The sequence below is a fragment of the Pinus tabuliformis genome, chromosome 8, assembly GCF_031772625.1.
Source record: "Pinus tabuliformis cultivar Carrire ecotype Pingquan chromosome 8, CPIR1, whole genome shotgun sequence".
Classification (NCBI taxonomy): Eukaryota; Viridiplantae; Streptophyta; class Pinopsida; order Pinales; family Pinaceae; genus Pinus; species Pinus tabuliformis.
The window spans coordinates 1,760,146,527-1,760,172,058 of record NC_142294.1 but is presented as its reverse complement, the minus strand read 5'-3'; the positions used below and the strand labels follow the sequence as shown (position 1 = coordinate 1,760,172,058).

The window sequence follows — 25,532 nt, the reverse complement described above, 5'->3', positions numbered from 1 at the left end:
AAACATAGCGATGGATTTGCCCGAAGGGAAAATTATAGAACAAGCATATGTTATCCTCCTCAAGCTTGACAAAAATAAAGAGGTACTGGTCAGCAATGACTGGGGAAAAATTGGGAAGAAAACTCAAAGAATCTTTATTGGTAGCAAGTCGCTCTTGAACATGACACTTCTGCTCCGTGCCCGAGTCGGGTTGGGTTGTTTCATTCACCGGTCACATCGCCATGGTCACGCCATACCATCCACATTTGGGGTTAATGCTACCAATCCATCACATCAGTGTCGCCGATATGTTCAAGAGAAGTCATCAAGAAAGGCCACCTGTGTCCCGCCCACTACCATACATTATACTCCATTCTTTCATGACCGCCACCCTGAACCATATATCATCAGATCGTTTTCACCTCCATCAAAAATCATTTGCTCCGTTCCGTGTCATTGATGTGGGATTCATTAAGGCCCTCCTGTGACAGATCACTTCTTGTCGACATCAGCTCATTATCCAAGAAGTTGGTCTAGGAACACCCCATTCAGTAATTTGAAGTTTGCATGCCTCAATGGCAAGTTTCTCACTTCCAGCGACAGGTTCACATCAATGACCTTCGACCGAAAGATTTTGCATGGTGTTCGACGCCAAGTCCTTTATTCACACCACGTGAATTGTACTGCAGTACCTTGAGGATCATTATCATTATCGGTGATTCCTCTTGCGCTTGTTAACAGTTTACATCATTGACTGGTAATCAAGCGATGTCTTTCCATGTTCAACTTCAAAACATTTCTCACATGGATCGACTTGTACTTCAAGTGAAGATCGGACGAGATTGAAGACCCTGGATCTAGTTTCATCCATCCGGGCTGCGATATATATTCAGGAAAATAAAGACATTCAAATGTATAGCATTGCAGCACAGATAATCATCCTACCAAAAGGATGATGGCTCTATCAGAATCATCAGTCTACCATCAGACGATTGTCTGTCCTATGTACATGAAAATGAATTTATAAAGCTGAGCATGGGAATGCCCGCCTCAGCTAGATCATGAAAGTAGTATGAAGATAATGTATTGTATTGTATCTTATTACAGGTCTCCTCCCAGCATTGAAAGAACTTCAGATCCTCATAATAAAGCATTTCACCTGATAAACGGCCTCATACTTTAGGGGGCAACTGTTATAGACATTTTTGTGCCTTGCAGCTCCAAGCATGAAATGTCCATAAACCAAGGGCTCCTAAGTCCCTAAAAGTGTTGTTCCAACCCCTAAAGGAACAAGGTCAACAAATTACAGCTTCTCCCAGAAGTTCTCCACCAGAAACTGCTCAGAATAAGTCAAAACAGGATCATTTCAGCTGCTCCACTAGCTAAGTGCGTTGCATAGCACCTAAGTCCACTAGCTAGGTGCGTTGCAACGCACCTAAATGCACTACCAGGGTGCGTTGAGCGAGAAATGACAAATGGCAGTGTCATTCTGCGAGGTGGAGAGACAATGGAAGCTTCCAGAATCTTCTCCTATGACACTTGCCTCACTGAATTTGACCAAGGATGAGTAAGAGGCTTTCAATCTCCAAGTGGAAGCAAGAACTGACAGAGAGAAGCCACTAATCAAATCAAAAGCTGACTCATCCTCCTTGCATACATCTATATATGGATCCCTCATCCCAGAGATCCAGAGGCTAGAATTTTGCACATTGTAAGGAATTGTTGTTGGTTTTGAGACACATATCAGAGAATTGGGTGATCTATGCTTTGTTGGAGGTGAAGAGGCACTTCTTTGCTGGGAGGTTGATGCTGGGTCAGGAATCATCGGTTGTAACTCCTCCTGGATCTTCTTGTATATCAATAAAAACTATTTGAGTTTCTTCTCCATGCTTTTGTATCATTGATGCTTGTTACATTTGTATGGTTAACTTAAATCTGATCCTAAGTTATTTATGAATATAAATCCATGTCTTTGTATAGTTTCCTTCTTCTGTGGTCTTACAGGTACTTGGTGAAGCTAGGCAAGTAAGGGAGCAGGTAGCTGGAAGCTGTCAAAGAGGAGAGAGATTGGATCAAAGGACTAGCGCAAGACACAGGTTGGTTCTTCCTATTCCTCTTTGTTTATAGTTCATAAAGGAGATACAAAAGTAGTTTTCTCTGTTTGTTTCTAAGGCAGCTGTCACACCTTAGTGGGATAGAGCATTTCTAAATAGACACTTTTCCCGGTAACAATAGGAAGTACAGTTTAAAAAAAAACATAAGTGTCAAAAATGCCCCACACAGGGAGTACAATTTTTGTTCTACCTTTATATATGAAATGTATAAACGAGATATATATGTACTGATAAACATGCAAAAAATAAAAATGTAAAGACAGGCCCCTCTGAGCCCATTATGCTCTGAATTCCATGCGTGGTCAATGGTAGTATTGGTAGTGTTCACTGTCCCTTTGTTCCTGTATCATCCATGTACCTTGAGGCTGGTTTGCAGCTTCCTTGGAAAGCTGATCGGAAATCTGGTTACGCTCCCTATATATATGGGGAAAAACAAAGAGATCAAATAGTGTTATAAGTTTGTGTGCCTCTTCTACAACGTGCCTCAGAGTATAAGAATGACAAGAAGAATTATTGTTATCAAGTTGATAACAATCTTTGAGTCCCCAAATATTTGTATATTTCTGCAATGTTTTTCTAAGGTAAATTGTAGGAGATGTCTGATTGTAATGAGCTCGGAATAGTTATTAGTACCCATTCATAGCCCTATCTGAATTTTTTTAAAATGTGTATCATATAGATAGAGAATATCCCCCCCCCCCCCCCCCCCCACACCCTCCATCTTGGGCTGACCCGTCAAAATAAGCCCACGGGTAGTCTCTGTTGATAGCCTCAGGTATAGTAGTCCTAGTGGAAGGTATAATGTTTCCATCAAGGATGAGGTGATAGATGGCCAAGATGTGGGTAGAGATGGTGTGCCAAATAGGTATGATGTTCAAGAAAATGAGTTTGTTCCAGGCTAACCAAATTTCCCAGGAGATGAGGAGAGGAAGGTTTCTGGCTTTGATCAGGGTTTTCGATGCCGACCAAGATAGCCAAGCGTCCTTTGCTGATGTTCCCTATAATCAGCTGGGGCTATGAGTGGCACGGAGGGTCGAAAGACAAAGGTCCACAGTGATCGGACAAAATAGGAAGTGGTGGTCGATGGATTCAGAGCTATTTAAGCATAAACAACACTAAGATGGACCGTGGAAAGCTCGTTTGATGAGATTGTCCACATCAAAAGTCACGATCTATGGGGCACCTTAAGTTTCCATAGCTGGATCCACCAATTCTCTGAAATCGGTGGGTGATGGTTTACATAGATGCAGAGATATCCTTCTTTGGGAGAATATATCCCATGTTTTGCTTGTGCCCAAACTAGTTCATCATCGCCCTCTGTAATCCTGATGTGTGATTCAACAAGGGCTGAGTCGTATGTTTCCCATCTGTGATTCCAGATCTGTGGGATATTTAGATGGTGTGCGGACTTCCATGCTTATTGGAAAAGAGTGGTGTTTTCAGGATCCACAATGTGATCAATATTCGGTATGTCAACATTGTTGATAATCATGATTAATTCCTGAGGGAGCCTGTGTGAGTTGCCACTGGGGATCCAAGGATCGAAACCAATGCGCACTAAGGAGCCAGAGTGTATTTTCCAAGTGATCTTGTCCCTGATGAGAAGCAGGGAGTTGAGTAAAACTTTCCAGATGATGGATATATTGGTCCTGTTCCAGGTGGGATGTCTGATGCAATCCATGATGTTGTGGGGGTATATGTATTTTGAGTAGGCCACCCTTTCCCATAAGCTATAGGAAGTGATGAGCTTCCATCTTAGTTTTGTGGCCAGAGCAGTTGAGAAATGAGTTAGACTTTTTATACCCTAACCTCCACACTTCTTCGGCAAAACTAGTAACTCCCATCTAACCCAAGCAAAAATCCTTCCTTCTTGCTTACCTTTCCAATGGAATCTGTTGCATATATTTTGTATCCTGGAGAGAATGCCCCTAGGAATCCATGCTAGGGACATCTAATACATAGGTGTGGCCTTTAGAACAACTTTTATGATGACCAGTCGACCTGTTCTGGAGAGATATTTATGATGCCATATGTTTATTCTTCTCTCAATCTTGGCCACCAACCATATCCAATCAGAAATATTGTAGTAGTGGGGTTTTAGTATGTAACCCAGATATCTTAGACCACCAGGGTTTGGAGTGTGAAAGGAAACCTGTGGAGAGTGTATTGTATTTCATGAGGTGAACAACCCAACACAGTGATGGTAGACTTTATGCTATTAATATCCATAATTGTTGCAGTACTGAAAATTTCCATGATGTTTTGTAATTCTAACAGGTCCCCAATACCTCCATTGAGGAAAAGAAGAACATCATCAACAAAAAGTAAATGAGTCAAAATGCAATTATTTGTTATCATGATTCCCTGTAATCGCCCCATCCTGTGATAATCCAAATTGAGTTTGCTAAGGTCCTCTGTGATGAGAAGAAATAATAGAGGGGAGAGGGGGTAGCCTTTCCTGAGACCCCTTTCCAAGTGAAGGAAACAAGAAGTTGATCCATTTATAAGGACACTGAAAGATACATTTGTTATACGGCACAAATCCAATTTATGAACTCTATGGGAAAATCTAGATGAGTTAAGAGCATTCTGATATATAACCAGCTAGCACGATCAAAATCTTTTGAGAGATCTACCTTGAGTATCATACCTTTCAATTTCTTTGTCTTAATGGAATGCAAGACCTCATGTGCTATACCAACAACTTCATGTATCTTTCGGCCCTGAAGGAAAGAAAATTTTTCAGAGGAGACGTGGGAAGATAAGATGGGGCAGAGGCGATTCGCTATAATTTTGGCAATGATTTTATAAATACAATTGCAGAGAGAGATGGGGAGGAAGTCATTGAAGGAGTTGGGGTTGTCGAATTTTGGGATGAGCACAATGATAGTGGAGTTGAAGGCCTCGTACATTCACCCTGAGATTTGACATTCTTCAATGACCTTGAGGAGGTCCTCTCCTATAATTTCAAAAAATGTAGTATAGAACTCGACAGTCCAACCATCTGGTCTAGGGATCTTATCCTTTTTGAACCACTTCAGAGTAGGTTCAAGCTCCCCTATTTTAATAGGCTTATTGAGATCCAATGCATCCTCCTGATCAACAAACTGGGGGAATAATTGTGCCACTCTGATGATTTCATCCAGTGATGCATTGGGAGGGACCTTATAAAGATGCTTGAAGTGTGTGGTACCGAGAGAGGCTAAGTGATGAAAGGAGTTAACCCTGATGCTTTGTTCATTAGTCATATGCCAAATGGTGTTGATTCCTTTACTTCCATTGGCGAACATGTGGTAGAATTTTGTATTGTCATCACCTTCTTGTAGCCATATGACTCTATTTCGTAACCTCCACGATTCTTTTGTGTCTCTAAGAATTTTGTCCCTTTGAGTAACAAGGGATGTGAGCTTGTCCATATGCTCAAGTGTTAGATATCCTCTCCCATGTTCATCTTCCATGGAAACTATCTCTGCTTCAGTATTTCTCAGGACTTGATCTTCTATCAATCCCTTGTTGTGAGCCCATATCTTGGATAGGCACATCAGATTCTTTAAATTGTGGGAAAACCTTTCTGATATGTTACCTCCCTGTTACACAGTAATTTGTCACCGTTTTTCACCATCCCTGTTACCCCTCTCCCACACACTGGAGAACTCATTCCAAGACCTGTGAGAAGTGACATGACCTGAAACCACTTGCATTATATTCCCCTAAGTATGAGCTTCATATGCCCTGAAGACATCTCCTGCCGAATACCCATAAAAAGACCTCTTTTTGCATTGGCGCGGTTCCACAGTGTACTGCTCACGCCAATGGGGGAAATCCTCTAAAGAGGGCGTGCTATTAGCGCTCTGTCTCAGAGTTGCACTCGCACCAACCGAGTCGGGTAAAATTTTTAACAAACAAACTTCTGAAGGTTCTCCCTAACCCATTCATCGACTGAATCTATGTTGAGCTAGGATGGTTTTGGCTTCGAATCTCCATAGAAGGGAAGTGGTTTGCCACCTTTCATGGAAGCTTCTAAGTGATAAAGCCAATCCCATGGAAATTGTGATTGATCTTATCTCCTTCCCCTCTATCTATAAAAGCTTGTCTCTATACCTTGAGCAGTTCCAGCAAGTGCTAGTGATAGTGAGAATTCCAGGAGTTCAAGAGATTGAAGTTGCAAGAGCCTTCTTTGCATCCATAAGGCCAAATCTAAGTGAGGAGATTCTTGTCACCAAAGAGAGAGAGGATTGTTTCCCATCCCAACAAGCTTTACAAGACTTGTGTAGCTGATCACCCAGCCAAAGGAGGATTTGACGTCAGAACTATGGTTGTATTCTTCTTTGTTATTTATCAATAATAGATGACTATCATTATGGTTCCACTCTCATTGTCCTTTGTAATGATTGATGTTGAGTTATATCTTTTCTGACTGATATATAATTGCAATGTATCGGATTTTATGCTTGTATTTGTGTTGTTCTTTGCATGTGCAGGTGTCCAATCACGGAGATCGTGGGGATCGTGACCGGCCGAAGCAAAGGAACGAGAGCGACGCCTCTTCTACGAATATTAGCGTTGGAATCCAAGTAGGTTCTCATCATCCACATTTAATTTTCAATTAGGAACTTGCGTGATAGCATTATTTGATTGTTGCTAGACCCTGTCTGGGCTAGTAGGGATCATCTCTGTCCGTAGAGGGGATTTACCTCCACAACACTCCCAAACCAGGAAGATGGGTCTTCCAGTAGTCGGTGACAAGCTTGATGTAGCCAACATTGTTTCACCATGTAGCATTAAATTTATATGGCACTTTTGGCTTGTTTACTCCTCCACTAATATCAAGGTATATGGGCGAATGATTCGACAAACCCCCCGACCCAACCCACTGCCAATAGTTACACCCATTCCCAGGAGTCGTTCTTTTAGGAGGAAGTGATCTAATCTTCTAGCCAGCCTTGCTTCCCCAGTCCGTCTATTCCTCCATGTGGGTTGTAATCTGGTAGTAGGAATATCTATAAGGCCATGATCCTCCAATAGTTTCTCAAAGTAGTCTGATAGGGTATCAATCTGTGTGTTTTATCCCCATGATTCTGAGTATCCAATGGAGAAATTTAGGTCTCCTCCCAAAATGAGGTTATCCACTTGCAAGAAGTTGGATCTGAGTAGATGCTCCCAGAAGAAGGCCTAATTTTGACATGGCACATATACATTGATCATTCTCAATTCAATACCTAGATCAGATGTGTAGAGATCCACCCCGATGAATCCAGATCCCCCCAGATATTGTTCATTTTAATAGTCCTAGTGTTATATCCCATCACAATGCCTTCATACCTCCCATGTACATCAAGGGAATGAACATCCCATATGGGAAGAATGGATTCAAGAAGGTGCGTAATGGGCTCTGCTAAACCTAGAGTCTCCTAAAGAAATATGTCATCCACTCGTTCGATACTCAGTAACCTACGAAAAGCTATTTTTTTATCGGGACTAGCTAACCCTCTACAGTTGTAGGACAACAACTTCATGAGGGGGAGGACACCAAGGTGTTATGTGCTCTAAGAACCTCGTCAATAGCTAGTTTCCTACCCGTAATGACATCCATACCCGCCTATTGCCTTGCCTTGGAGAGGGATGAGGGTCTGCCCCGAGGTGGTTTGGGGGGGATGGCAGGGGATATGATGCCAATGCCAATAATATCGAGAGGCATAGATTGGATGTGGGATGGAATATTGTAGGAGTAAGAACAATTCCCAGAATTGGAGTCAGTGGAGGGTGTAGAAGAGACGGTTGCCTCAGGGAAATATGGTGGGGTGCATGAGACAGTGGGAGGGGGAGGATTCAGAGAGTAAGCCAAGGAGTGTGGAGACAAGTAGGTAGAAACAAAACATTGTTGTCAAGAAGAGATAATAGCTAATGCACTAGATGAATTAGAGAAAATGAAAGAGCAAGGAGTAGACATAGAAATACCCGAAGAGAGCGCAACCGCAGCAGTCGCTCAGGCCCTGGTCATAGGAGGAGAGGGAGGAAAAAAGGGAGAATTATCGCGCTTCTTCATTGTTTCTTTGACCACCTTGTTCTGAGCATTTTTGGTGGTCTCCCGATGTTTAGGTACCCCTGTGTCTTTGACGAGATCTGCCATCCATTGATCTGTTGCTTTTTCTGACCTTTTCAATGGACATTAATTGAATAAATGCCCAACCTTGTGGCACCTCCTACACTGGAAAGGAACCCCCTCATAATCAAGAATCTAAATGCACGTGTAATCTAGTGCAGTGTAATTTTCTCTTCCAGGCCCTTCCTTGTGTCGAGGTGAACCAAAATCCTTGCTAAGGACATATATCCCACGAATAAGTATGAATTTTCATGCTCCAGATAGGTTCCCAATGCATTCCCAATATGTCAAAATATATCCTCAGACAAAAAGTGAAGGGGAAATCCTGGTAGTCTAACCCACAGTGGTCCTATGCCCATCTACTCCCTTTTAGGGTTGGAAAGAGGACTCCATATTTTGAGCAGCATAGGGGTGTGCTCAATATGCCAAAATTTGGATAAACTCCATGTAGTGTGTTCAATCCTTGCAAAGCGAAGTGCGAACCATCCCCTGACAAGGGGTTTTACAAATAGGAGATTTGTCAAAATGTGCCCCCATATTTTAGCAGTCCACTGCTTGAGCCTAGCCGTGGAGTAATTTCATCCTAGCACCTGACCAACTAAAAACCTATCAGCGGTATCCATTGCTTCGCCCAGACGAAGAGAGATGTTCTGATATCTAGCCTTTACACACTTAGCCTTCTTCCCTTTCTTATGACTCTTTGCACTGTCCTCGGCCTGAGGAGTTCCCAGAGGGGGATTATGTTTATTTGAGGGGGGGCTTAGAGGGATTCTCTTCAAAATCTGGTGGAGTGCCCTCAAAACAACCAGAGGTGGGAGGTGTTGAAAAGTGTGGGGGTGGTGGTTCGTTGGTTAAAATAGGGAGACCTCCTTCAAGAGCATAAGAGGGTAAACAAGTAAAGATGTTGACCTGAGGGTAAAGTGAGAACTCCAGGGGGTAAATGGAGGGGTCTCATCTAATACGGCTAACCATAAACCATAGGGTTGTCGGAAAAGGTGGATGGGTAGTGGAAATCGTCCAAGAGGGGGGGTATTCTGGCAAGGATGCAGCAGAACAGGAGGGACCTGAAACAAGTGGCAAGGGAAAAAGGACATTGTGCATACTAGAGTTTTGGGATAACTTCCCTTCCGATATCGGGGGAGGATATGTCATCTAGATGGAGACAGAGGTAAATAGGTCCTCGGTATAGTCTACCTGGTCAAGATCCATGAACATAACCACCCAGAAACGACATGTCAACTGCCAAGAGTCCTCAAAAATTTGTTCACATGTGGATTGTTGCACCCCCCAAGAGAAATTAATAGAACGGGTGTGTCTGCTCGGGTGCATAGGGTGAAAATGGTAATGAAGATGGAGTATGTAGGAAAACTGCATGACCGGGGCAGAAGTTTTAGGCATGACAAAGAGTATGTGACCAAACCATTACCCGCATCACGCAATGGCCGAAATTTTTCCCGGAGCGCCATCGGTCCTTCTCAAATTAAGTTTTTCGACTATCACTTTTATTATCTTCAATATTGCATGAATAGATAAACGTATCATCAGAAGACCAAAAATTAGTACCTGATACTTCTTTTGCTTGTTTATCTTCAATCTGAGGTGATTCTGAATATGAATACTTACTTCCACCTAATAGCCAATTGTCTCTTCTGTCGTCACTGTTCCTTTGAGATGTCTTCTTCTTCTAAGGTGCTTTCTTATTTTGCTTCTTTTCCATTGTTACAACAGATCTCCTTCAACCGATCAAGCCTCTACCAAAGGACCTTCTTTGATACCAATTGTTGGGAAAAATACTTTGGGGGGGGGGGGTGTGAATCAGTATTTACAAATCAATAATTTTTTACATTTCATATTCAAATTTCTATACACAAATTTACTGAATGGAACCTGCGTGTGTTCGCAATTGTTCTTAAGAAAATTCGCTAATATCCAGTGAACTTATGATTCAATTAATCCATCATACGTTTGTCTTTAGCCAGTTCATTAGTACTTTATTAAACATTAGATAAATAATAACCATGTGTTGTAATAACAAAATAAACCAGCACACATAAGCAACATACATGAACACCAAGATTTACGTTGGAAACCCAATGTGGGAGAAAAACCACCTACTGTTGTTGTCAATGTCTTCTTTTAATATAAAGAAAATGATGTTTAAAATCTTGTACTGGCTCAAACTCGTACCAATACGTAGGCACCCACCTGCAAAAGTCTACAATCTTCTCTCGTTCTCCATCTTCTACTGGAAGGGAGCTACAACCCCCTAGTTCTTGTATTGGCTAATATGTTTATCAATATGTAGGCGCTGGCCTATAGAAGGCTACAACCTTCACTCGTTCTCCTGTTACTACTGGAAGGGAGATACAACCCCATGATTTGATCACCAGCCACTACTGGTAGGAAGCTTCGACTTCCTCATTAAATTCTACAACCCTCAACATCCTCCATGGACTATGTTTCATAAATTTTCAAAATGGATCCACTTACTTCAACACATCATAACTTGTAGGCCATGTTTCATCAAATTTTCATACTGGACCCATTATCAACACTTAATCTCAATATCAAAAATCAAACTGTAACTCATCTCTGTAACACATTCATCCATAATCAATCAATCACTGAAACCTAATCATCATTTTCTGAATCAACCAATCATCGATACTTCTGACACGACTAAATCAAATAATCATTAAAACCTCTAACACAACTGAATCATCCAATCATCAATTTCTGATACAACTAAATCAATCATTCACTCAAACCCAATCAACCAACACTTAATCAAAATTCAACCAATCAACTGGAACAATTAGATCATTGTCACCAGAACACAGATTTGAACCTAGAACACTGTATCAATAACCAGAACCAACTGCAACCTCAAAAATCATATGTCAGAATGTATACGCTACTTCAATGAATCCAACTTTCATGTATATGCTAATTTCTGTAGCCCAACCTGTGTATACCTCTAAAGATACTGAACCATCAAATTTATGAACCAAAAAATGTATTAACAAGAGACATTCTGAAGATCTATTGTCATATTACAAAGTTCTAAACAGATAGCAACAAAGATCACCCTTCTTACTCAATCAATCAGCCAAGCAGACTCAATCAACCTATACAATCAGTTTTACTTCAGATCTAATGAAGACATCATTGACAAATAGTAGTAAAATAGCGGCACTAATTAGATAGATCAGTAATTTCTGAATAACGACCTTTTCCTTTGCATATGCTACTTGGAAGTGTCAAATTTTCACGTATACACACCTTCACCAAGGTGAACCTGCGTATATATCTGCAAATAATAACTTATAACTTTACAGTTTTTCAAGACTTTAGATATATCGAGATCATAACATTTAAAGGATAAGACATGCATTAGCATTTAGTTCTAGCCCATCCATTATCAGATCATATAATGATAAGTCATTTCAAGTCTCATGATCCTGATCCAACATTGCATACAAAGGTACACAATATATTTAATATCTATATCATAACCATAGCCCTTAAAACATAAAATATACTTTAGATAGAAGTATTCATCAAAAACCATTTCACTTGCAAACCCTCACACTTTGATCTTCACCTCCTTATATAGTTTTATCCTTTTAGAAATACCATGCACCAAAACAGCACTTAGAACATATGGTATTCTTAGACAGGATTAAGTAATCATTATTCCACTCAATATTATGGGATAATACCATGTCATGGACCCTTGGTGTTCTTTAACCTTAATTTTCAATCTCATACATGCTTTTCCTACTGTGAAACTGCGTGTATATGTATACACTCCTTTTATTCTGTGTACCTATGTGTATACGCTATTTGGACTAGGTGAAACATCGTATGCAACTTAAACCATTTTATTTCCTTAATATCTTGATTCTGATCTGTAATTATTTGTCCCATCATCCTGTTCTTTTATACTATTACTTTGTTACCTCTGAATATACCTGTTACAATGTGAGTTGCCATCATACATCACTTCTGAATCGATTCCTCTAAACTGCCCTGCATTTTTTCACATCTGTAAACACCACTGCCATGCATTATGTCACATCCTATTTATACCTTTTTCAAGTAGTCCATTCATCAAATAGGTTGTCATCAAGGAAAACTCATCAGATAGGTTGCTATCAAGGACAACACTAACAATATCCCTATATCAACTTCTGATTCTGAGTTGTAAACCTTTGACCATCATTATGTTCCATCGTTATGTCACTTTAGATATCTTTGTTCCATCCTTATATCACGTCTGATCTGACTTGTAGATTCATCTAGTTACCATACACTTGTTTTGTTACAAGTGATTTCCCATCAAGGACAACACATGCATCATAATGGCAACATATTTGTGGCCAAGGGATTCTCACAGATAGAGGGAGTTGACTATGATGAGACCTCTTCCCTAATTACTAGGTCTTCATCTGTCAGAGCGGTTGCGTATATTGCAACACAGATGGGGTGGAAGATCCACCAGATGGACATGAAGAAACCTTCCTCAATGGGTTTGTTGAGGAGGAGATTTACATTGAGCATCTAAAGGGATTCAAGACATGCAACATAGAGACACATGTATGCAGACTTGAGAGAGGCTCATTTGGGCTTAAACAGGCTCTGTGGGCATGGTATGCTTGAAGAGAAGTTACCTTCAACAATTTGTCTTCACCAAGAGTGAAGCAAACCCCAACCTCTACTACATTGTTGTTGGAGGTGAGCTTCTTATTCTAAGGTTATATGTGGACACCCCGATTTTGACACATGCAGACAAGCTCATACAAGAGTGCAAGACAAATCTTGCAGTTTAGTTTGAGATGAAGGATATGGGGTTGATGCACCATTTCCTTAGACTTGAGGTTTGGCAAGGTGAGAGAGACATTTTCATGGGACAGGGTACGTACGCTTTGCAGATTTTGAGGAGATTTCACAAGCGGGATTGCAAGCCCATGACCATGCCTCTAGTAACAAACTGGAGAAAGGTTGATACATCCAGGTCAGAACGAGTAGATCCCATACTTTACCGATAGATGATTGGGTCACCGATGTATTTAGTGAACACGTGACGAGACGTATGTTTTGTAGTTAACTCTTTGAGCAATTTTTTGTTCAAGCCTACCAAATCACATTGGGTTGTTGCAAAGAACGCATTGAGATAAATTAAGGGGGAATATAGCATGGATTGTTCTATTTACAGGTTGATGAGTTGATTCTTGAGGCCTTCACTAATGCAAATTGGGCAGAGATTTCCACAAATAGGAAGAGAACATTAAGATTCGCGTTTAGTGTTGGATCAACAGTAGTTTCTTGGTTCAACAGGAAGCAAATATTAGATGCATTGAGTTCAGTCAAGGATAAGTACATGGCTCCCAGTTTAGTAGGGTGCAAAGCTATTTGGTTGAAGAAGCTTCCCATCCGTTTGTTCTGGACAGAGTTGGAGCCTAGAGTGATACAATGTGACAATAAGAGTTGCATCAATCGCTTTGAAAATCCAATGTTTCATGATCACTCAAAGCACATTGACATACATTATCACCACATTAGATATATTATTCATAGAGGTATAGTTTTAATCTAGTACATACCAAAAAAGGAGCAAAAAATAGATATTTTGACCAAGGTGTTGCAAGGGAAATGTTTTTTAACTCAAAGAGAAGTTGGGTGTAGTGCATAACACCTTCCTCTCTAAGAGGGAGTGTTTATTGGAGTAGAGTACAAGTGTTAAGCTTCTAGAAGTGCTAAGACTAGCATAAGAACATAGAAGAATGCCACTTTAGTAGGATATTAATTTATTTAACTATTTCCTAAAGTTAGACTTAGGAAGAAGTAAAAATTCCTAAGTTACCTTATGATTTAATCTCAACCAATGATCATTATTTAATATCAGTCATTGAGAAAAAGATTAGGGTTGAGATTGAAATTATAAGAGGAGATCGAGGGAGTTGGTGGCAAGTTGGTTTAGTACAAGAAAGTGTGATAGAGTAGCGAAGGGAGAGCAAGAGTCTTAGAAGATCACAGAACTCAACCTCCAAGTAGAAGAAATCGAGTGAGGGTCGAGTCTTTATAGACTAGCATAGAGGTATGCATAGGAGAGAAGAAGTGCAAGCGCACATGTGGATCGAATTGCTGGTATGCGTAGGAATGTCTTAGATCCAGTGCATAGGAAAGGAATCTATTTAGCTGGAGAGTGGACGAATATTTTATGTGTGATAAACTTGGAAGTTTTCCGTTTTTTTAATTCTTAAGATTAAAATATTTTGTTACAGAAGAATAACAAAATACAAAATGTTGCAAATTTTCCCTAGAGTTGGGGTTTCTAGGGTATATCTTGTGTTTTATGTGTTGACGTGTTTGTCTTCTGATTTATTTTCCATTGTGCGTGTTAGAAAACTTAGTGTTCTTGTATTTAAGTTTCCAGAATATCAATTTTTATATTTCTAGGTTCATACACTTAGAAAATTACAAATCAGTTTACAGGGTTTTACGAAAATCTAACAAAACAAGGTATTTCACATAGCTTAAAAACCTCAAAAAATAACTCACACAAATAGATCATGAATCAATACTCTAATGTTCATGTGGTTAAAATTCTAAAAGAGGGAAATAGTTCATGGAAATAGACAATAGAACTATTGGAGGCAATATATTAATGTAAAAGAAAGATATAGTATATGGGAGTTTCACATAATCAATTTTCAACAAATGATCCATGTGCTTTAAATAGAGATCATGGACAGGTCGAATGTCAATTCATACATCAATATAGTCATTAATATCAAGAAGATATAATGCATTGTATCATTTTATGTCTAAAACATATCACGACAATTATATTGCATAAGTACTAATGCATACTAAGGAAACATGCTAAAGAAACAGAATTTCCTAAATATTCCAAAATTCCCTCTTAAAAACAACTTGGGGTAATATTGAAGGATTTACAAAGGTGACACAGTAAGAGAAGGAACGAGGAAGTAGAGCCTATCCCCTCTTAATGATAACTTTGTGAAGAGTCCTAATGTAGATCGAAGTTTGGAAAACTTCACTTCTATAAGAAACTTTTATAAAATGTATACAACTTGATCATCTATAAATGAAAAGAGCACTTCAAGGACATGATATTGAATGAATTTTCTCATGAAGTGTATGTGTATCAAATTGTGTTTGTTGTGATGATGTTGAGCTAGATCTTTGGCAAGCTTGATGCTACTCCAATTTTCACACTAGAGGGTTGTGAGATATCGTTGTTGGAATATGAACACCAAAAGGATTTATTGAAGCCATAAGGCTTCCTGACTTGCATTATTGCTTGAAATGTACTTCGACTAAAGAAAGAGCAAGAACTCATTATTTCATACAATCCTAATTGAAAAATATGAAACCAAGAATGAAAGCATATCATGTAGTAGACTTATAATCATCAAGATCATTTCCCCAATAAGAATCAATGAAACCAACCAACAAAGGAGTCCCCTTGAACTGTAATGCACCTAAAACTTAATTGTATCTCAAATATTCCGAAGTATCATTTTTACTACTTTCCAATGGATCTCATGGGGTGCTTTCATATACCGAACAGAAAGACCAACAACAAAGGAAATATCTAGATAAGTATCAGCCAAATAGAATAGGCTACCAAATAAAATTGCAAAGTGACATATACCTCGAATGTAATATGGGTGGAAACAAGTTTCACTCCAAAAATTAACGAAGAAAGAAATGGATTACAATCTTTAATTTGAAATTGATGAACATATGCATACATAGACTAGTTAAGGAAAATTCGTTCCTTGGTTTGCAATACTTTAACGTAAACAAAATCATGCAAATGATCAAAGTTTGTCATTAAAATTTCTTCTTAAGGCTACATTTCACATGGTTTAAAATTTTGGGTCCATTACTAGTGACAATAATACCAACAACATAAAGAACATGTATTATAATATGGTTTCATACTTTCTCGGTATAGATATTCGAGTTAGAATGACACGAAGGAAAACCAATGTTAAGAATAAATATATCCAATTTTGCATACCAAGCTCAAGGATATTTCTCAAGGCCATAGATATATTTCTTAACGTGACAAATAAATATGCAATCATACTAAACATAGCTACGAGGTTACTGAATGGAGGCTTATGTGAGTAGAGTTATTTTGAAATCCATCTTTTGGATCCATCACGTTGCTAGTTCATTTGTTGACATATTTCGAACCAACCAATGTGGTTTATCTTCGAGATGAAAATATGAACCACGTTGGTTGGTTTGAAAAGAATCAAAAATTGAACTAGTGATGCGATGGATTCAAAAGACCGATTCCAAATAGCTACAAGGTTGTTTTATGACAATTTCTTCTTGCAAATGCTCATGCAAGAAGGAAGATTTAGCATCCATCTAATGGATCTACAATTTATGTGAGGTGGAAAGGGAAAGAATAGGGTGGATGGAAACCATTTTAGCTCTAGGGGAAAAGGTTACATTATATTCAATTCTTTCTAATTAAGAAAATCCTTTTGCAACTAACCAAGCCTTATGTCTTTCAACACTTCCCTTGGGCAAATATATAGTTCTATACTCCCATTTACACTTGAAAAAGTTTCTTCCTTCTTAAATAGGTACAAGATCCCAAATTTTGTTCATCATTAAGGAATAATATTCTTCATTCATTTCCATGTCCAAATCTAGATGGCTAAAAGATTCTACAATTTTTTCTAGATCATGAGATTTTGAAACTTGAGCCAAAAGAGAGGAGACTCAATGGTATTGTGAACATGTATGACATTGATCTCTATGATCACTAGAAAGATCACTAGTTTCTTCTCATGTCGTATGGATCCATTTGGGAATTGTGATGTTGGTGCATATTCATGCTCAATGGACCCAACTAGAGGAAGGTGAGTAGGTGGAGGTATATTTTCGTGTTCACTATCATCATCTAGAACAAACCCAAATATGATCACAAATTATAAAAAATGGGAAGAAGATAAAATATATGTGTAAGATGACTCATAGGTCAAATATGACACACGCATTGAATTATGCTTCTAGGTCTAGATAGCTTCCTCAAACTTAACATATCTTCTTAAAAAACAAAATCCTTGGAATTAGGTTGAAGAAATCTATAACATTTTGCATCTTTATAATATCCAACAAAAATGCATATCTCAAATTTAGGTTGTAATGCTTTCTTTTTTCACCAATAATGTGAAGCCATACTTCACTGCCGAACATAAGAAGGTGGCTTATATCCAATTTAATTTTACTATATACTTCTTCTAGTCATATATTTAAAAATCCTTTGTGGAAGTGACATATTCTATCCAATTGGCACAATAAATGGTTTTTGCACATAATTGAAGACTTAATATGTTAAATTGGATCATATGATTTTATATTTCCTTTAATGTGTAACTCTCTCTCTCAAAAACAACCTTGTGTTGTGGTGCATATGGAATAGTATTTTGCATCTAAATGGCCTATGCATTGTATTAAATTAAAAATGTGTTAACTGATTCACCTCTATTATATTGTCCTAACCTTTGTAGTTGATATATATACATTTTTCTAGAAGGGCCTTGTAGGCCACAAACATGTTGAAAACTTCATGCTTATGTTTTAATAAAAAAAGCACAAGTGAAATAGAGAAGTCATCAATGAAAGATAATAACTACTTGCACCTAGATAAAGAAGGAGAAAGAAGTGGACAACATAAATCACTATGAACAAGTTGCAGGGGAGGGTGGCATGCCAAGAGGCATGTTTGTAAGAATTATCCCAATGATGTTTGTCGAGAACAAAATTGACACAAAGAGCGTCTCTAAGAACAAGAGGAAGATTAGTCACGATATTCTGATTACGTAACTTTGTAATAAATGATAGTTTAGATGAACAAACCACTTGACATGCAAAATTTTTATTAAGTCATTGCTACGAGCGTTAAAAACCAATGGAAAAGATCATGACCTAAATTTATCAAATTTGTATAGCCTTGTAATATCATCAACAATTCCAATTGCTAAGATATGTTTAACGTCTTTTATATACCAATAGAAAGTTGCAAGAGATACTTAGAACACATAATATATCATTAAAATGACCAATATTTTATTGCTCCATTCATAAAGACCTTCTTCCACTACTCTTCATAACTCTCATGTTGTAACTATCTCCAACCACTTCACTACTCATACATTGAAAGTATAAAAGTTGTCATAAGAAGAGATGGTATAACACCAACACCTCAAGATTTTCTATAATTAGAATGAACAACATCTCAAAGGGCACATATGTAAATATCTTAAATTATTTAACATGGATGTATCCCCACAAGACCACTTTGAAGATATCCAAGTTGAACACACCCTTTAACCAACATTCATGGTAGAGTTACCATTCGCATGAAAGAAGACACCAACTGGAAACCTCCTTGTGAGGAACCCAAATTTCTTCTCCAAGCCCTATCAAGTTTCTCAACACCCCAAACTTTGAATTTGATTACTCACATCAAGTACCACAAAGTATTCTTTTATTGATAGCGGTAGTGCCCTTAACTTTATTCATATAACGAGAGTGGTTAAAGAAAACCATTTTTGTGCCTATGAAATGCCTAACCTTCAATTTATGATAGAAAATGGCAATTCAATGTGAAAATGTGAAAATGTGGAACTTTAAATGGGAAAATATTGTCTCAAATGTTACTTGTCTCCTATTGAATTTGTGATGTTATTCTCATGATATAATGTTATCCATTTTTCAACCTATCACCATGGATTTCAAGGAACCGTCAATGGGTTTACATTTGGTACCATAGAAATTATCATATCTCTCATATGGAGAATGTTATGCAAGATTTATCACTAGAGACAAAAATATCTCCCCTGGTTTTGGTGGCTAACCTAGAACAACATAATGACAGAGGACCCAATGTTGTCCTTAAAGTAAGTAGATGAGGGGAAGAAACATACTTAGAATCTGTCTTATGTTTTGCTCCTTTGGCTTGAATGCTCCAATGCTATCTCTAGCTGCCAAAATTAGAACCTACATAATGAGACAACACAAGCCAAGAAACTATGATTTCTATGTTTCATCATCTATCAACTCTATTCAAAAAATCAACATGGTATTGAAATATATGAATAACGACATCAGATATAGGAAAACAAAAGAACTCTTTGTATTGATATAAATGGAGTGAGTTACAACCATAAATAGGTGTCGATCTTGTAAAATATATCCTCCAAGTTGTTGAATTTTCCTTCCTTCGTCACAAAGTGTACCTCCTATCACCCTAAATGCATGAAAGGATAACTCTCACAACAACAGCATAAGGGTTGAATCACTCTCCATAAGCCAACCCCTTGCATATGGAAGGTTATAAATATATAGAGGAGTGAGGTAAGTTAGGAGTTCTTATCCTTTTACCAATCTTGGGATTGAGATCTACTCTTGATAGGAGGATGAGATCTAAGGATAAGGGATGGAAACTCCAAGGTAGGATAGGATTGGATTCGAGTGTTTTATCTGAGGTAAATGGTTAAAACAAATCCTAGAAGCTTCTGGAAATGGAGGCTTCACGATTCTCTCTCTTTTTCCCAGATTTCTAGAATCAACGTAGGTGTAAGGAGAGAAACCTGTAGGTGATTACCGCAGGCCACAGTGGAGCAACCTGTAGGTGACCATTGTCCAACAAGAGGCCAGGGTGCGTTGGTCCTAAAACTAGCTCAGATGATGCATTTTAGTGCAAAAACTATGGGGAATGAGATAATCATGCATAGGTCTTTGTGAATTGATGATGTTAAGGGGGAATGGGATGTTGATTGATCCCATTAGGAGGTTGATTGATCCGGTGTGACAAAATAACCTATAACAGAGAATTTATTGAAGAAAGTCCACTCATGCATTAATATTCCATAGTTCAATTCCATATAAATAGTAGAATCCCCGCCCCACTGACCCCACTATAGAATATTCACCCTAATTTGTAATAGGTATTTAAAATACCATATGCTCTATTGCCTTTAATGTGGGGAGCATGACCATGGTATCCCCTTAATTACATGTAATCAACCACCAGATGCTCCTCCTTATGGGCACACTTTTGCATTCAATAATGAGTAGAAAAAAATTATTCAAGTATTGTTGGAAGCTAACACCATACATTTTAGTACTAACCCTTATCACCAATGTTCATGGTATCAAAGAAGGAAGGAAATTAGCACATTTGTCTTGATTTGTAGGATCTCAATAAGTTGACCATCAAGGATACAATTTCTCATATAAGTGGTTGATGACTTTTTCAATGAAATTCACGGTGCCAAAATTTTTACAACTTGACTTTCATTTTAAACACCACCAAATAAAAATATTAAATAGGAAGACATCCCTCAAACAAATTTGTGTACACATGAAGGCCATTATGCATTTTTAGTGACACCCTTTTCTCTTTAAAATGCTCCATTCACTTTCCAAAGGTTCACGAATAAAATTGTTGATCCTTCATATACAATTTTGTGATTGTATTATTTGATGATATCTTGATCTACAACAAAAGTTGGGATTTCCACATAGAACAATGTTAGAGCCTTGCAAATATAGGTTAAATTGTGAAACCCAAATGCAACATCGAAGGTTATAAATAACTGTATAAATATTGTTTAAATAAACTTGTAATAATGGATGGTTGGTTTGGAAGAAAATGTGTTTATTGATATTAAAGGCATCGCATGGGCATGGTCACAGAGGATAAGATGTATGGAAGAGAAAATGAAAAATACTAAGAAGGACCTTGTAGTAATTAAAACACAACAAGTATAAATGGAGCATAATATTGAGAATAATATTTATATTAATGAATGAAACTTTATTTGAGCGGTGAGAGCTTGAAAATTTATAAAAATGTACAACTTTCAAGTATAATGATTCTTGTTGCCTATTTTCATTTTATTGCATGATTCTTGTTACTTGTTTTTATTTAATTGCATATTATCAATCTTGATATATTTAGCAATCATAATAATATTAAGAATGTAGATACAAAAATAATTTGCTAACAAATATGCATTAATATTATATTTAAATATATATTCATATTAAGAATAAAAATTAAATATTGAAATGTAAAGGCACATTATAACAATTAGATATGGAGACTTTTGGAATCCAAATTGACATTTCTATATTTCAATAATCACATTTTGAAATAAAAAACACAATGGTGTAGGTTGATGTATTGAAGCAATAATGGAATCTACCTATCTTGTGGTGTCTTTGAATTGTTTATATGCCAATAAAATGCACTCTCCTTGTGTTAATATTCTGCTTATGGTCTGGACATTTTATTTATTTAATAATAATAGTTACGACTTTAGTAATCAAGTATGACCATGGTGTGTGTTAGTTGTGTAGAAATATTTGAGCTATTCGTGAAGAATGGAGAGTGGGAATTAACTGTAAGCTATGAAATTGTTCCCAAAAAAAACAAAATCTGCTAAATGTCACACAAATGGTCGTGTAGGAATCTTTTCTAGCAGGAACGCTGCAGTCATCTTTGCAGCTTCTGTAGCCGCCTTAGTTCTCACGTTGCTTTCCATTGAAGAACGTTTCTTGTTGTTTTCTGTTTTGTCAAAAGGGATACTATGAGCATCGCAATACCGAAGAATAAGGGTGCGGAGAGCATGAATTGGAATAAGATTTGTGTGCAGAAGCTTTTGTCCATTCTTCGGGCAATTAGTGTGTCCTTCTTCGATTCATCTGGTAATGGATGCTAGCTCATACGTTTGCCCAGTAGAAACAATGACTGATTCTCTCATGAAATCAAGTGAGATCGGACATCTGAATTCATCTGGAATAACAGGGATATCCTTGACTCTGTTCTGGAAACTGTGTGTTCACTCGATGGTTGTAATTGTGCATCAGATTGCATGTCTGTAACCCCAAATAGAACACACTCGCAATAACGCATGAAAGCAATACTTGAAACATTTTGAACTGCACCTAGTTTATTTTGATTTCTCATCTCTTCCTCCAACAACTCTATCTCCCTTAGACAATCCCTTGCATTTTTCAGATGGAGATCGTCAAATATTTTTCTGAGTTTATATTCCTTCGGGGTCACCACCTTCTCGAACTCATCAAGAACAGCAAGCACATCTCTGCGGATCTGTTCTTCGGAAATATCAATGAAAAGCTTTGCTCTTCTGGACTGACTGTGAACCAACTCAATTTGCTCCTTAAGCTCGTCTGAGACATCCAACAATCTCAAGGGAAGTACATCCAATGCTGTAGCCATGTCATTTGTTAGAACACAAAATTTATTTGATACTTCTTCGGTTTGCATCATCAACCAAACACAACGTCCATTGCCGCTACAGTCCTCCAGCAAATATTTTGTCTTCTGGAAAATAAGATATAATTCTCTGAAGCATAGCAATGCAGAGAGAGGCAAAGGAACCCCAACATCTCTGACTTCTTCAAAAAGCATAGACAAAACCTTAATTTTTCGCGTAATGCAGGTTGCATTTCTCCATTGGCATCCTCTTGGCTTTTCGCAAAGAAGTATTTGTTCGGCAAGCGGAATTAATGCTTGTAATAAAGATATACCAGAAATGTCCTCTACAGGGACCAATATAGGACCAGTTGAAGCCCGCCTTTTCCTAAGAAGCCAATTATTAGCTGGTAAAGCCATCTATTTCACCACTAAATACAACAATCTAACCCCTAATCGATGTATATAACAATTTCCCCTGAAAACCTACAATTCCCCTAAATTCACGAATATCATGGATTTATGATATCTTCCTCAACTATATAGTTATCCTAAATCATCAATATTAACAAATCTTATCTTAGACTCCAGCTATTTATACAATTTTACCCCGAAATGTAACTGTCTGTTTCGGCTCAATTTGCCCTTAAATAATGATATTTAATCTAAATTGCAACAATGCTACCTAGTGGTTAGAATTAAAAGATGTTAACCTGAACTCTGCAGTTTTACACTAATTTCTACAGTTTTATGCAATTTAAATTGAGGTTATCCAATTTAAAGTGAAATCGCTATAGTTTGATATTTACTTATGTTTGATTTTGAAGTCTAACTCACTAATACTTTTCAGAGACTACCCTGTAGTTTTCTGGATTTCCTCTCCCTTCTAAGCTCTCGTCTACCGTAAATACATATATATACAAAAGATTACTACAATATTTACAGCGTCAGCCTTTAAATCCTTTGTTCTTTCAACCTTGGGATTCATTAACAACACACAGCCTTGGCATTCAATTTTTTTCCTTCTCTCACCTTGAGGTTTTAAAATTCATGGCAAATAAAGAACATTGAAATATCTTCTGGACGAGAACTCGAAAATCCGACTCTTTCTGCTTAATCTTTCGTCCAAACACACAGAAAACCAAAATAAAGAGCCGCAGAAGAGGCATTTACCGTGCAAAAGCCGCTGCGCTGGACAAGAAAGGATCCTGGATCGATAGACGGCTTCTTGTTTAAAGATCGCTTTGAAGTTCAGAAGGGAACTCCTTAGCAATGAAGCATACAAGTTTATCCAATCAATACAGAGGATCTGTGAACAGATTTACATAAGAGTAAGTCACCTCTCTACCTTGATATGTCATCGAGTGTTCGATGCCCTTGTCACTTTCAATGTCGAAAAATTATGTCTATTCAGTTTCAACCTTAAAAAATTCTCTGTGGACTTGATGACTGTTTTTCATTAGTGCATTTTGCGAGATACCTTTTCTGGCCTCTGTCAGCGCTGAAGTATACTTTCGAGTAGCAGATCCCTCTTATAGTACACTTCTTCGGGTTTCACGGTTCACTGGAGCTTTCCGCATCCTTCTTGCCAGTCCTTCCGTCGGTGCAGCTCCCGTAAAGCGCATGAAACCATTATTTAAGTAGTTTCGAGGGCAAGATTAGCTCTGAAACCATTAAAGTATAAATTCATTAAATGAAAACTTCCCGTGGAAGTGGGAGAATATGTAATTGGAGTCTCGATTCCATTTTTAATGAGTAATGAGCAAGGAACTTTCCTGATTGCAGCATTGTCACTCTATGGGACTGCTAAATATATTCTATAATTTCATTGATAAATGAGACCACATGGTATGCAGGACCCCTATCCATTCAACCATAAAAATTAAAGAAGTGGCCGAAGGGAATCTCTGTATTTTGGTATTATTTTGTGGAAAGCAATTGATTTACCCTAAGTTATGGATATTCCACCTAAAACTGGCCCCGATGCCATTAAAGTATCATTCGTCCAATGGAAAAATTTCGAGGAAAGTGGAGAATCAATGACGGGAATAAGGTCTTCGTAACAGCCTCTCGATTCCCCTTTTAATGGTGAATGGGCAATGAACTTTCCGAATTGCAACATGGTTACTCGATCTCGATGGGAGTAATACATATTTTTGAGCCACATGGGGCTTCACATGACTAAATAGGCAAGGTAACACTTTCGTAGCAACAGAAGTACAAACTAATGTAACCACGGGCTCCTCAAAATCACCAATTTTTCTTCAAACTTCTTTCCAATTTGGTAGAGGTAGGATATGTTTTGTAAATTTCACATATAATTTATTATTTTCTTGTTAGTTTTTTTGAGTTTCGATTTAATTTGTTTTTTCTATTTTTTTTATTTGCTTAATAACTTTTCTTAGTTTAAATTGCATGGCATTTGTACATATTGAATAATCTGGTACTTCTCATGTAACTTCGTCAATATTTCCAATCATTGTGAGGTAACACAAACATTGACCTATTTCAAGTATAACTAATTCACCATGAAATCTATTGCTAGCTCTAGCCAGACCTAGAGGATATGCTTGGCTCTTAGTTAAGAATGACTATAGAAAGGATACCAAATAGAGAAAATGAGATGAAAGTCAAGATAATTCCATGTAATGAGGAATAATAAAGGCATATTGATCCAAGTGGATATTGGTGGCCACCCGCCAATTCCACTTTGACCCCCACCATTGCTTGTTTCAGTTTTTCAGTTTCCTTAATTGTAGCACAATTTACTATTTTTAGCAATTTTTTGGGTCCAAAACTTCTAAAGCCATTTGAAGGCCCTAAACGATGTTTTTTTTTAAATTTACCGCCAACGATATTTTCTCTAAATTGTCTTTTCCATCGTAGTTCTCGGAGAGATCTTTCCAACGGGGCCCATAAACTCTTGGTGTTACATCTCCTCGGGTTAGGGTTTTGGTTGTTTAGGATTTGCTCTTATTGTTCAATAATAAAAAGGCCCTTGAGCCTCATTGTAAGGCAGTTCAGAGGCATGTGGCTGCCACATCTCTTCACA

At 37.9% G+C, this 25,532-nt stretch overlaps 1 pseudogene; it reads right to left on the bottom strand.

The window, feature by feature from the left end:
* Window positions 1-21,710: 21,710 nt before the first annotated feature.
* LOC149243169 (U-box domain-containing protein 17-like) lies at window positions 21,711-22,906 on the bottom strand (annotated as a pseudogene).
* Between the last annotated feature and the right edge of the window lie 2,626 nt (window positions 22,907-25,532).